This window comes from Hetaerina americana, unplaced genomic scaffold (genome assembly GCF_022747635.1).
Source record: "Hetaerina americana unplaced genomic scaffold, ioHetAmer1.1.p SCAF_3, whole genome shotgun sequence".
Lineage (NCBI taxonomy): Eukaryota > Metazoa > Arthropoda > Insecta > Odonata > Calopterygidae > Hetaerina > Hetaerina americana.
This window is the reverse complement of record NW_027286874.1, coordinates 101,202,526-101,216,148: the sequence shown is the minus strand read 5'-3', so window position 1 is coordinate 101,216,148 and position 13,623 is coordinate 101,202,526. Positions and strand designations below refer to the sequence as shown.

Below are 13,623 nucleotides of genomic sequence, written 5' to 3'. Positions count from 1 at the left end.
AAGCCCTACCCCAACTCACTGCCTCCAACCCCGGCATTACCTTGAGAAAATTCGGTAGGCTCACACATTATGGCAGTACCCGAGGTCGAGAGCCCTCTTTTGACTACACCCGTATTGAATATTCAGCTTCAGACTGTTTTTCATTGTGTTCAAATTAGCTGGCGTTCATCCGCCTCATAATATCGCATTAATTTCAAGGAGTTCCTTATGAATTCTCGCGAGGGCACGGAGGGCGTAGGGTTAACGATCGCTTTGCACCGACGCGGAGGGTTGCGAGGATAGTGTTTCGGGGGGCGAGGGGGGAACGGTGGGCAGGAGAGAGCGAGTAGCAGGTGCCCTGGGGGGTTGCTCGCGAGAGGAAGGTCTGGGTAGGGTGAATGCGCTCGATGGAAGATTAAGCAAGGGACAGAAATGGCTGGAAGGGGGGAGGGGCGAGCGAGAGGCCGCCCCCGACCGCCTCCCCTCTGAGGTCGAAGTCACAAGTTCGGAGGGGGAGGAAGATTTGTATTTGGCGGAATGAGGGCGTATTCCGCGGGTCCAAAACAAGAGCGACGGACGCCTGGGACTCCGCCACCGGAGGGTTTATTTTCACGAGACGCCCATCAAAACTTCGAGAAAACATGGTGAATCAGCGCCTCGCCAGGGCAGAGAACGTATGTATTTTGTTTCCTCCCAAATTCCCGACCCGATTTCATTTTGCGTCGCATCGTTCGATAAAAACTTTACGTAGCCACAAATTTAGACTTTTGGCCATGCTTTTGAGGAATTCAGCCCTCCCAGTCCCTCCTTCCTCCTCCCCCAGCTCCAACATTGAAGTTGCAGCCATTTCTTCGTAAAAAAGGAAACAGGATGGCCAGCAGCAGCACATATTTTCACGGATATTTTTTATTCGGGATTTTCTTTGTTCTGAATATATATCGAAGCACATATTGTAGTTAATCTTATTAGGCTGGCGAAGAATAGAAATCCATTGTGGACAAAGCCATCGCGGAGAGCAATTCAATCCTTTCCTTTGTCTTTCACCAAATGCTCAGAATATCAATCGCACAGCATTAATTTGCAATAAAAATGGAGTCATTCCTGGGCAGTCACTTGAAAAACATCACATGAAAACGCAACATTTTCTATAATAATCAAGGAGTTGTTTTTAACCAGATTGTCCTTAATTCTACGAGAAAATGATTACAGGTATGTCGGCCCAATAAATCTTCTGTTTTCGCTTGCGTGAGGGTAATTGGAAACAATTTTTTTCTTCAAATAGCGTGTAATACCTCCATCGGTCCAACGACCAACAGCCTCGAACACATTAAGAAGGCAAGTTTACAAATTTCCAACACATTCAATCACAAAATCTCGGATAGTCGCACCATTTACGTAGTCTGAAGAAAGTACTAGAGAACTCCAAGAAAATTAAACACAAATGCCAGATACCTGGGGCACCACATAATCTAAAGTTCAAAGGAAACAAATTCTACCACTATCCACTCATTTGCAAACTGAACCCATGACTGACAGGAAAACGTGAGAGCACTTTATTTTAGAAATTAGTGTACGCGAGTACTTATTTTTTTAATTCTCAGTTAAAGCTCGAGATAAATTAAACGGTTACGTCTGGGTGATTGATGCGAGAAGGTTCTGAAGTAGTTTGCCAGTCATCTCAGAGACGCTCTCGTCACGCGATGTGATTTGGGCCGACGACAGGAAAGGAGCCAGAGAACCCTCATTAATGCCGTTATGCTGATGACGATTCGAGTGATAATAACAGTCGTTCAACCCCGTGATTATAGTTCATCATTCTGCAGACAACCTTTGTGTACGCTTACGGGCGCCATCGTCGAGCACAAAATAAATACTCTTTAGTAGTAGGCATGCGCAAACGAAACTCTCACCGGGGGAGAGTGATTAGAGCGACAGAAGTAACCTCTCAGTAAGTAATCCCAGAAGGCCATCAAGTCAAATCTTATCTCGTGAGCTCTCCAGCTTGAAATTCTCGGACCTGATATGATAAAGGAACGAAAGGAGAAGCCGTCTGGGCTCCAGGGAACTAACAAGAGAGGAGAAGCATTAAATCTTGAAGTCCTCGTCAGCCTTTAAACTTACCATAAGAACTGCTTAAGAAGTGGCAAATTTCAGATATCTACGGAAATGGCAATTCTAAAATTAAAATTCGCTTAAGAGATGAAAAGAACACTAGTCACCGGATTCTCCATTAAGTCGGATACTATTGGGAGCGTTGAAAAAAATTCAAAGGCAACGTAAGCCGCATTGGGGGCAAAATACTATATATTTACAGAAAAAAGATAACCGCTCGTGAGAGAATACATGTGCGTACTTATGCCTTGGATCTCGTTTCATTCAAATTTTCATTTAATTCACATCTCAGGAAATCAGTCGCCATGACAAAAACACAAGAAAGCCCACAAATTACATAACGTCCCGGTACCTATGCTGCTATTGTTTAGATTTCCTCACTTAAAGAGGGAGAAAAGTTCTTGGTCAAAAACAAATCAACGAAACCCGTACGGAGGATATGAACTGCATTATACCTACAGACGGGTAGAGCATGTAAATTAGCGCGTAATACTACAAAATGACATCGATCGCCTTGGTGACTGGGTTACAAATAATAATTTGGACATTAATGTGAGTAAGAGTAAGCATATAAATTTTTCAAATAAAAAGAATGCACAAAGGGAAATTTACACCCCTTTGGAGAAAGAATCCCATGTAGCAGTCAATGCAAATATTTAGGAATTTACTTAATTAGGGATCTTGGGTGGAGAGTCCAAGTAGAAAATGTGACACGGAAGGCATTTAAAGTACTTCTTCGGGTAATGAGAAATTTAAAAGGAAGTAGCGCAGCCACAAAAGAAAAGCATATAAGGAACTGGTTAGCCCTATCCTAGAATACTCGCTCATAGCGTGGTATCCATATGCGGTGGGACATATTTATAAGATAGAAAAAGTTCAAAGAAAGGCAGCAAAATGTGTACTCGGAAGGTACAAAAGAACAGATAGTGTCACGGATATTTTGGATATACTGGGAGAGTTGGAAAATAGAAGAAAAAGGAGTAGGTTAGGCGCAATGTATAGACTTGTTAAAAATGACGAAGCGTGGGAAGATTTATGGAAAGAGATAGAAAAACCAAACTTTAAGGGAAAAAACAACCACAGTTTTAAAATAAAAATAAGAACGCAAAAAAAAGAAAAAACACTCTTTTTTAAACAGAAATATTGTTGAAAGGAACTAGCTGCCTCGAAGTTTTGAATTTTGCCTAGCTGCCTGGAAGAATTTTGTCTTATCTCTGTTCTTTTTGTGTATGTACATATTTTAATGAATTGTAAGAGTGACCGTTGACCAAACTTGGCCGTCGTCACACCAGGACAATTACCCAATTGCAACGAGATTTATATAATAATAACATTTATTTCCCCCATAACTCTTAGCAAAGTTGTAATTAACCTAGTCTGTTTCTTAAAAGTGAAACAACTCGGCATATGGGTCATGAAGTTCCGATTGCTGAAAACCCTACAAGAATAAATCCACACGGGAAATGTAGGCGTTGTCGAAGAATGATTGCCATGGTGGGGAACAACGCAAAGAGGGGTTTTATTTGACATTCGATTGTTTGGCATGCGAAATGTGACATAATAAAAGGAAGACTGCGATAATCTCCTCCCAGCAAGTGAAGCAAAGAGGCAAACGGCCAAGGACGACGGGAGAAGGGGGAACGAGGGCGAAAGGGGCGAACATTCCAGAGGCCCCCCGGGAGGAGAGGGGCGGCGGTGCAACCAAGCGCCGAGATTTAATAAAAAAGGCTCCGAGTCTTGGCGAATGAGCGTAAATAATATAATTGCAAAGACCAAGGCCGCAGCCGTCAGATGCAAATCGCAACGATAAAAGGGAGGGGAGAATGTCAAGGCTTCTGGATACCCATTAGATAAATCAATCGGAAGTCGGACTTGGCGGACGAAGAAGTTGAGCAAGTATCTACATCTACATCTACATCTACATAATACCCCGCAAGCCGCCGCAAGGGCGTGTGGCGGGGGGTGTTAGGTCACCAACCGTAAAAAAGAAAAATACCACATGCAAAAAAAACAACACGGAAAATTACACCCACAGCAGCGCACACACTCATGCAAAAATCCCTTCATCCAACACTCATGCAAACACATATACCGCAAAACAACTAAAAAACTGCACCCCATGATGCAGCACGAAAGACATTCTACAACACCCTAAACCAACACGGAAGCCAGGACACAACAAGCAAGAAATTGAAACATCACTACCACATGAAAATGCACCACGAAACACTCTATCCCCAAAGAGTCTCTAATTGGCAGGGAATGCGACCCAACGTTGCAGGTAGCAGGAATTTGCCCCCGCGGAGAGGGACGAGGGATTGAAAGGGAAACTTAAAAACAGATGAACAGAACATGAATGAGGTCATTCGGAAAGAATGGGTTATTATAGCAAAACACATAAGGTTAGTGGAAGAGCATGCATTTAAATACAACTAATTATTTTTTAGACGCTGAGGGTGGCAAGTGGAATTTTTGCTATCTATAACCCTGCAGTTGCTATCCCGTATTGTCCGTGGGAAGAAGGAGTCCTTGAGTCGGCTAGTTCTGGCATCTATTTCCCGAATTTTATATGCATGATCCAAGCGACTAATATATGTAGGAGTACGAATAATTTGCGAGACCTCGGTGCTGAAACATGCGGATCTAAATTTATTTAATAATTTCAATCTTGCATTGAATCGTCTCTCAGCCAATGATTCCCACCCCAAATCCATGAGCATTTCGGTGACGCTTTGCGTTTTATCGTAGGAATTTTTTACAAAACGGGCTGCCCGGCGTTGAACCTTGTCAATTTCCCGAATGAGACCTTTTTCACTCGGATCCCACACGCTGCATGCGTATTCTAAATGAGGCCTTACAAGAGCGTGGTAACAACGTTCCTTGACCTTCGAGTCACTTTTGCCGACAATGCGTCAAATGAATCCCAATTTTGTATATGCTTGACCGCAGACTTTACGTATGTGAGTCCCCCAAGTTAAGTCTTTTGTGAATGTGACACCTAGGTATTTCACCGTATCAACTACTGCTAGGTCACCTCCAGCTAATTTGTAAGCAAATCCCGTTGATCTTTTAAAGAAATTTACCACTGAACATTTATTATAATTTAGAGTCAATCCCCAGTTAGAACACCATTTAGTAATGCAATCTAAATCCTGCTCTAGAATAAAACGATCCTCATCCCCAGATATCTCCCGATAGATCACCGTGTCATCCGCGAACATCCTAATTTTACTTTTCACTTCGCGGTTCAAATCGTCAACAAAAATCAAGAAAAGCAACGGCCCGATCACACTTCCCTGAGGTACCCCCGACGTGACTCGAACGCTGTCGGAACTAGCGCCATCAAGGACTACCCTCTGTTCCCGCTCCGAAAGAAAATCTTTAACCCAACTTATGGCGCCCTTATTTATACCCGCGACCTTTAATTTATGAATGAGTTTACCATGTGGGACCTTATCAAATGCCTTTTGAAAATCTAAGAAGATGGCATCCACTTGCCTCCCTCTCTCACCCGATAAAAGTAAATCATGTGTAAATAATCCTAATTGGGTTTCGCAGGAGCGAGTTTTCCTGAATCCGTGTTGATTGTCACTTAAAAAGTTAATATTGTCAAGGTGTCTCATTATTGAACTGACAATTATGTGCTCTAAGATTTTGCAACAGATAGAAGTGAGAGATATAGGTCTGTAATTACTGGGATCCTCCCTGTCACCACCTTTAAAAATAGGCGTTATTTGCGCGGTTTTCCAAATCTTAGGTACTTTGCACTCTGTGAGGGATTTGTTAAATATAAATTCAAGGTACGGGGCAATGTTTGGAGCTAAATGTTTTATCACCCTAGCTGGTATATTTTCGGGACCCGGGGATTTGTTGGGTTTAATCTCGTTAAGCAATTTTAGAATTCCTTGTTGGTCCACTGTTATTTTTTCCATGGGTGGAGTATGTATTGTTTCTTGGAGATATGCGGTGGCAACATCATTCGAGAAAACGCTTTGGAAGAATGAATTTAAGATGTTAGCTTTACCCTCACTGTCTGTATGAATTATATTGCTACAATCCCTTAAGCATGCCACGGTTTGTTTACTCCCATTTACTTCCCTAACATATGACCAGAAAGCTTTGGGGTCAGTGTCCAAGTGCTCGCAAAGTACTTTGCGTTTAAAGTCCAGTAAAGCGCTACGTAATTGTGTTTTGGTTTCAATTTTGGAGGATCTATATGTGTCCCATAATTGTTTATTCTCAGGGGATGATGTGTTCACGCCTGCCCTCTTTACCCTAGAGTGTAGCATTCTCTGCTTTCGAAGGGCTTTTCTAACGTCTTTATTGTACCACCTGGGGTCGCGATTTGCTTTAACGTATTTTATAGGTATGAAATCTACGATTCCTTTTTGCATGATATTGACAAATTCTGTCCAAGTTTCTTCCACGTTGACATGACTTAAGCGGGTTTTGAACTCGGGTAGTGAAGAGTTTAATTGATTGGCAAAGGATTCAAAGTCTGCTTTATGGTAATTATAAATTTTTCTTTTTGGTTTAATGATCTTTTTAATTTCTATGTCCAAGTGGACATTAATTGCTTTATGGTCACTCAAGCCCTCATCAGTTGATACACTAATAATACGTTCAGGCGTGTTTGTAAGGAATAGATCCAATATGTTCTTTCCACGGGTGGGCATGCGTACTGCTTGATGGAGGGAGTTTCTTTGAGCCAATTTTATCATGGAATTGCAAGATTCGCGATCGCGGGTCCCAGATTTAACGATATTGTTGTCCCAATCTATACCAGGGAGATTAAAGTCGCCACCAATTATGTTTATGCTGTTATTATATTTACGTGTAAAATTGTAAATTTGATCGTTGAGGGTGTGAAGTGTTTTCAAATCTGAGTCTGGAGGTCTGTAGAAAGAGCATACATTTATGTTGGGTTGATTGGTCCGTATTAAGGTGCACCAAACACTTTCTATGTTATTATTCTCAAATGAAACTTGCCTGCTTTCAAAATGACTTTTAACTGCCACGAAAACACCTCCTCCGGGTCTTGTATCTCTATCGTGTCGGTTGGTCGTAGTATGATCGATTTCATCGGGTTCCATGAAGTGCTACATAAATAATGAAATAATTCCAGTAACGAGTTCCCGCGGGAACTGAAGTTGACTTTACTTAAACTTCGCCGGCAGGTCACCTCAAGAGGAAACTTCCGACCCTCCTTCTTTGGTGTGACAGTTTAATTAAAGCCATAACCAACTAATCGCGAGGTTTACTCCGGAAAACCGTGGATGTTCCAAAACTCTTACCAATCACGAAGGTTAGAGTTGAAAAATGTATGAGGATGCAGTAAAAGAAAGCACGTATCTGATTTCGCAGAGGATCGTTCGTCTGCCAGGATTGTCACACAATGGGTGGATTACACAGGTCGGATTATTACTCCACATTTCCTTATTTGAGGATCCGGTTCCTCGAAAAAGGTAACGGGTGAGGGAGAGGAAACGAAATTCCTTCGCGGAATTTAAAAACATACCTTAAAAAGAGAGTGCCCATCATCTTCTGCTGCTCAAGGTCTTCGACTTGAGAACAACTAAATGTAATATTCGGAGAGAGAGAGACGGCGAGGGAAAACGGAGAGAAAGGGACTCTGGGATGAAATGTAGGTGGTTGCCAAAATAAAAGAGAAGCGGAATATTTTCCTCGGTGCGATTGGGTTTCAAGGGCGTCCGGATAACATGCCGGGGGAGGATACAAGAGCGAGAGAGAGAGAAACGGAGGCGCGAGCGTGGAATGCAAAGAGACTAGTGAGGAGGAGCGGTTGTCTGGGGAGGGCAGGCGGTGAGGAGCTCACGCCCCCTCATTCTCCCTCTCTTCGTGGAGGGAAGGCCGAAGGGGGGGAGGGTTGGAGGGCGAAACATAACGGCGGACCTGGGAGGAAGTTGCAAATCTCTCTGGAGATGGGATTCATAATCCGGTGTATTGCGGACGGAGGATGCGTCCTGGTTATTGACCATCTCATTCGAGTTTCGCGTACCGTCTCCGCGGACGGCACAAGAACTTGGAAGGGAGGGGGGGGGGAGTGAGGTTGACATCACCACTGAATTGGATGGAAAAGCAGCCCTCTTAACCCCTGAGAAATCTAGCCCCTCTCGCGACCGCACTGATTACTGTCATTCAGCTACATTTATCACAATCTGTACCCCGTGCGGTTGTAGAGAATGCTGTAAAAACTTGACGCCCCAATTCTAAGGGTGAGACGATCCGCATTTCAGGAGAATCTATCTTCCAAACAGAGTAGGTTCTTCTTTATTTCAAACCATATTAACTGTCCCTTGTTACAGTAAAGAAGACCATATTCATCTATGGGAACCACCAAGTTAGTCATAGGGCTGCATTAAAACAAAAGACAGCCCCGAAAAAAATGAATTTCCCTCAGCATAACATCCATATCACTGCTTTCATGCTACTCTAGCACGAATAACCATTATGAATATCAGAACCGTCGCAGAACCATAATGAAAAAAAATCATCTTTGCTAACCAGCACCGGCGAAGTATTTACTCTCCATATAGTCAGAGAATACATTCGAACGTCGCAATTACTGCGATGAACATATAAATATTGTATGTTACGCATTCATGAAATCATCATTGCTGCAGCGTTTGGCTTGTGCTGGAATTTTTGCTAAGCGCCCTTATTTGTGAGCTTCGGTAGCGGAAACTTGCCGCTTAATAATGTAAAAGGGCTCTCCGGTAAAAGAGCTCCGCCGTGAATAACAAGGGAAATGCGATCGGTCAAAAGAATAAAAAATGATATAACTTTCCTTTTCCCGAAATTTCCGAACGGCGCCTTGCTTTAGCATTCTCCCGCCATTGCTTCAGCGTCATACAACTCCACCCATGCTCTCAACCACAGGAAAAAAGAAGCGAGAAATGTATACATATAGGTACGCCCATCAAGTCTTACGTCTTTAGAGGGATATACAGGAATCACTTCTCATCCACCCAACACCCCTTCCTTCTATCCTGGAAAAAGAGACACACTGTCACCACTCACTTTTCACATCCCGTCTCCCCAAAGCCCAGAAGAAAGAGTCGGAGTATGCAAGTACATTATGTACACTCAGCGCAGCAAAAACAAGGCACGTCCCCCACACCACGACGCTCGCGACCGGAAGAAGGAAACCACGACCATTCCCTTACTCCATTAAAGAACATCCATCTCATTTTTTTCATCCTGCTATCCCCTAATACCTTACATCTCAATCCCTTTGCCTGGAACGAAGGACAGCCCCTGGGAAGAAAGGGTCGCTCCATGGAAAAGCAATAATCCAAGTCCTCATTTATTTGCACCTTTATGGAGGGAAATTAAAATTAGGCCACGTTTACACCGTCATCGCGCCATTACAGAGTCATTCCGTCAGTCGGAAAAGTGATTAATAAGGTTCGGATGAAGAGTAAAGCATGACGCAGATCTGTTAATCTCGAAAACTGACGAGGAAAGTCAAACTCGAGAAGACTTCCCGCATGAATGACCGACAAACTTCAGCCAGAATAACTTCCTCGATTAACTACCCTGTTCTATCTCCACCGTCGTAGAAAAATCATTTAGGAGGAACGGCGAACAGAGATAATACGTGAAACAAGTCAGAAGAGCAAGAATTTAAAGCTTCCAAATTAAAATTGGATAACGAATAATAATAGGTACATAAGAACAGTTATTTAGAATTTATATTCTTGGAATAAAAAGAGATTAAAAATAATTACAATTAAGGGGCATATATACGTGGAAAGGATGAAATAATTGTCCTAAGTGTTTTAAAATTTTATTTACGTTCCTCATTTATAAATGTTTTAGACATCTAAACTGTTAATGCATCAGAATAACTTGTAATCGGGACATACGTAGATGCCGCTCACCAAGCCAACTCGTTTGAACAAAAATTACACAAGGTGATCCACTGTGGATCCACCCCTGCCTCAAATAAACGTTTCTATCCCAGGTAGCTAGGTACCAGCTAAACTCTTTTCTACAACGATAAACTTTCATTACGACGATGAACTCTTTCCTCATCAACGATATCATTATTTCTCTCTGTACCCCTGTCAGTAATTGCGCTAAATAATATATTTCGATTTCCTGAATATGAACGCAAGTAATCTTTTAGTACGCGAGTGGCTATAAAATAAAGAACAGGGAATTTATAGTAATCCCAATTCTTCAATAAGCTTAATAGATAATGTATTTACAATCCTCCTGCGATAGGTTTACAATAATATACTGATGAAGATGGTCAATCTTATCGACGTTCATCTTCGACTACACTAGTACAAGAATGTACATCCTTCAAGTCTCATTTTCAAAATTTGTCCAATGAGTATTTATCCTAAAGGGTATCTGACAAGAGTTCACCCTCGTTATGTTTTGAAGCTTTTATTTGCGTCAGAAAATAGTCAAATATCTCTAAAGGACCGACAGAGATCACGTAAATATTTATCGTCAATACGAGTAAAAACAGTCGAAAAAGGATTTCCATTTTAACAACCTACGAGGCAACAGTCACTCTGCGGTCAGCTTTTATCACTGCCATTAATAAAAAAAATATAGGCGAGAATGTGTCATCTTCCATTGCATAATCAAACAGGAGAACTAATTTCCAAGAATTTCTCATTTAATTCATGTGATCATTCTTAGTAAGAATTAAACATGCGATCCTTGGGAGTACAATTGATTCTACCAGCGAAGAACACCGAAGCCTTCCAAAGGTAGCGGAGACTTCAACGCCAGAAGGACGCTGTAAAATATTTTAAGTCGACAAAGGGTTTACGGGGTTATATTTTCCGAATCTAATGGACGCATTTCATGAATATGGGTTGAAATATGAACTCCATAGCCTATAATCTCCTCCCGACATCTCATTTTCAATCTCATCCAGCGCAACAGAGTTCCTCGCCACCCCCTCCCTGCAATGCTACATTAACTCTTTAACCTCCGCCCCGCAACCGGTAATAGGAAGAGCTCTGGTGTAACTCCAGTCGGGCTCCTGGAAGCGGAGGACCACCTCAGTCTTGTCCATGGATTCCCGTTATGAGAGAGGAGTAAAAGCGAACGGCGAAGAACTGGGGGAAATGGAGGGAGAGCAGGGAAGGAGTAGAGGAAGAGGAAAGGGGTGGAAACGACTATGAAGAAGGAGGGAGTTAAAATATGGTTGGTGGAAATAAGGATTTTCACTGAAGGCCGCAGAATCGGATAAAAAAGGTCGGACGAGTATAGAGGAGTAAACCACTCAGAGAGGAGATGTAGAAAAAATACGAGAGAACGGTACGGATCAAAAAGGGAGGTACAAGTTAAATCGATTTCGATCACCCTTGGGCATGCGCAGACGAGGTTGCTTGCTTTTGGTGGAGCCTTGTAAGCCAAGGAAATGATTGTAAAGGGACCCAAAGAATGGGTGACGAAAAGGAATAACCACGCTGTCAAAAATTAACTGATGCATTCGTAATGGAGATTGGGGACCAACTGCATATAAGGGGCTCAAGTACCGCAGACTCCAACTATGCGTAGATAAATTCGAAATTTTGTACCGAACCAATCACTACAAATGCATAATTCGCGTTATTATAATTATCATAATTCTTTCATAAAATATTTCAAAAAATGTCAACGTCAAATTAACCAATTAGAAAGAGGCATTGAGTCAAAGCGAGGTATCACATTCTAGAAAGAAATAAAATTCCTTAAATTCAAAAAATGATAACGCTTAAAATTATTGATCAGTCGCTCTTTTTAACCAATTACATAGTAAGGCGGGAAAACTATTCCTTTAGAAATGAAGTGGATATTAAAACTGAGAAACCTATTTTCATAAGCCGAAAACGATTTTGCGAGCAAAGATGGCCTTTCTCGGAATAATTAAGTCAATCGATTCAAGGCCTGAAGACATTTACATCACGAGCCATTTGCTTTCCATTCTTGCGATGTTTATCATAATTAGGCAAGATGACTAACCATAAACCTTGGGCGACGATTATCATTAATTTAAAACATACCGAGAGAAAATTTCAATAAGGCTAGGAGAACGAGATAGATAATATTGTAAGTGAACTAATTAAAATACTTTCACCAAATTGGTTCATAAGAGTGTCTTAAGTACCATTTAGCTACAATTGAATTATTTTTCCGCACTAACTAATGTCTAAGATAATAAATTATTTGTGAAAAACGAAACAATTATGACGAAAGGAGGAATAAATATAAGACACCAGAGTTTTTCTCTCTAAACAAATCCCGCAAGTGAGTAGACCGAAGGAATGGACGAATAGTTAATGAAGTACCTTATAAGATAGTTAATCATAAGAACCCGGCTTAAATGAGAGTTCTTTACTGAGTGATAAAATATTTATCTTCACAAAAGAATTAATCCATGGTTTCTTGGCGACTTTCGTTCTTTGTAACTCAAAGATCCAAGCATCAGCAGAGTGAACGGGTGGCAGGCCAAAGAAATGATTCTGGTACCCACGTCTGTGAGCATCAGAGCGTATCTTCTCGGGGGAGCAAGGAAGTGATTGGGCCAATAAAGGAACAGCGGGTCCTGGGGAAAGTGAGTTTCGGGATGCTGGGAGGGCGGCGGACGGGGCAGGCCTTGTGACAGCCGCGCTGGCAACTGACGGAGAGACCCCGCAGGGAAGGAAAGGGGAAACGACGGATGGGATGAGAAACCACTGCTTACGAAACGTCAAGAATTCCAGTTATGTTTTACTGGAATGAACCAAATAAATACGATAAAACCGTACGAGTACGATGCAAGGCCAACATGTGGTAATCAAAATACGCATTACCCCGCCTTTATTTAGTGCAAACATCATTAGGTATAGGCGTACAAACATGCGACTCATATGATTTTTGTCAAAGATTCTTCCTCAATTTTCGGTATACGTTTCACTTTACGCTAAACAAAGAATTATACCGATAAATTCAATTTAAAAAAACGCTGAATCCATTACAAAATTAAACTTTCAACTCATAACTCTATACAATTTACAAAACTTGCATTGTCCTGATGAGTTTTTCTGCATTGAAAGAATAAATAAACTTGTAAAGTAGTGATTTGGAATGAAAGAAGGATTGTTATCACTTGTGAGCGATTTCTAAAGCTTTTCTCATTTTAAAACACCTTTTTAAGTTTTCCTTCTTAAAATTGACCATTACTAACACATTACTAACCAGACGCCCCTAGTAAGTTCAGAATAAGGAATTAATACATACTTTGTAAAATATTAATAACATTCATATTACTACACTTTCCAACACACATACATGGAGACGTTAATGAGCAAGAAAAACTTTCATTCCCGAGTCGGGATTAAAATACTTTATCTTTGGCTTCCCTGACAACAGTAATACCCACCTACTCACCCTGGCACAACCGTGAAACTATCCAAGACGCAAGATTGATTTGGTGTTAACACGATCAGGATGGAAGACTCTTGAAAGAAAAAATGGATGGAAAACATTGGCCCATGAGTTGGCTCACGACTCAAAAAAAGT

The 13,623-nt window shown here is 41.6% G+C and overlaps 1 protein-coding gene across 1 annotated transcript in view; it reads right to left on the bottom strand.

Annotated features, from left to right (window-relative positions):
- smash (smallish) overlaps positions 1-13,623 on the bottom strand; it is a 358,678-nt gene that overhangs the window by 112,458 nt on the left and 232,597 nt on the right. The gene's annotated exons all lie outside the window — the stretch shown is intronic.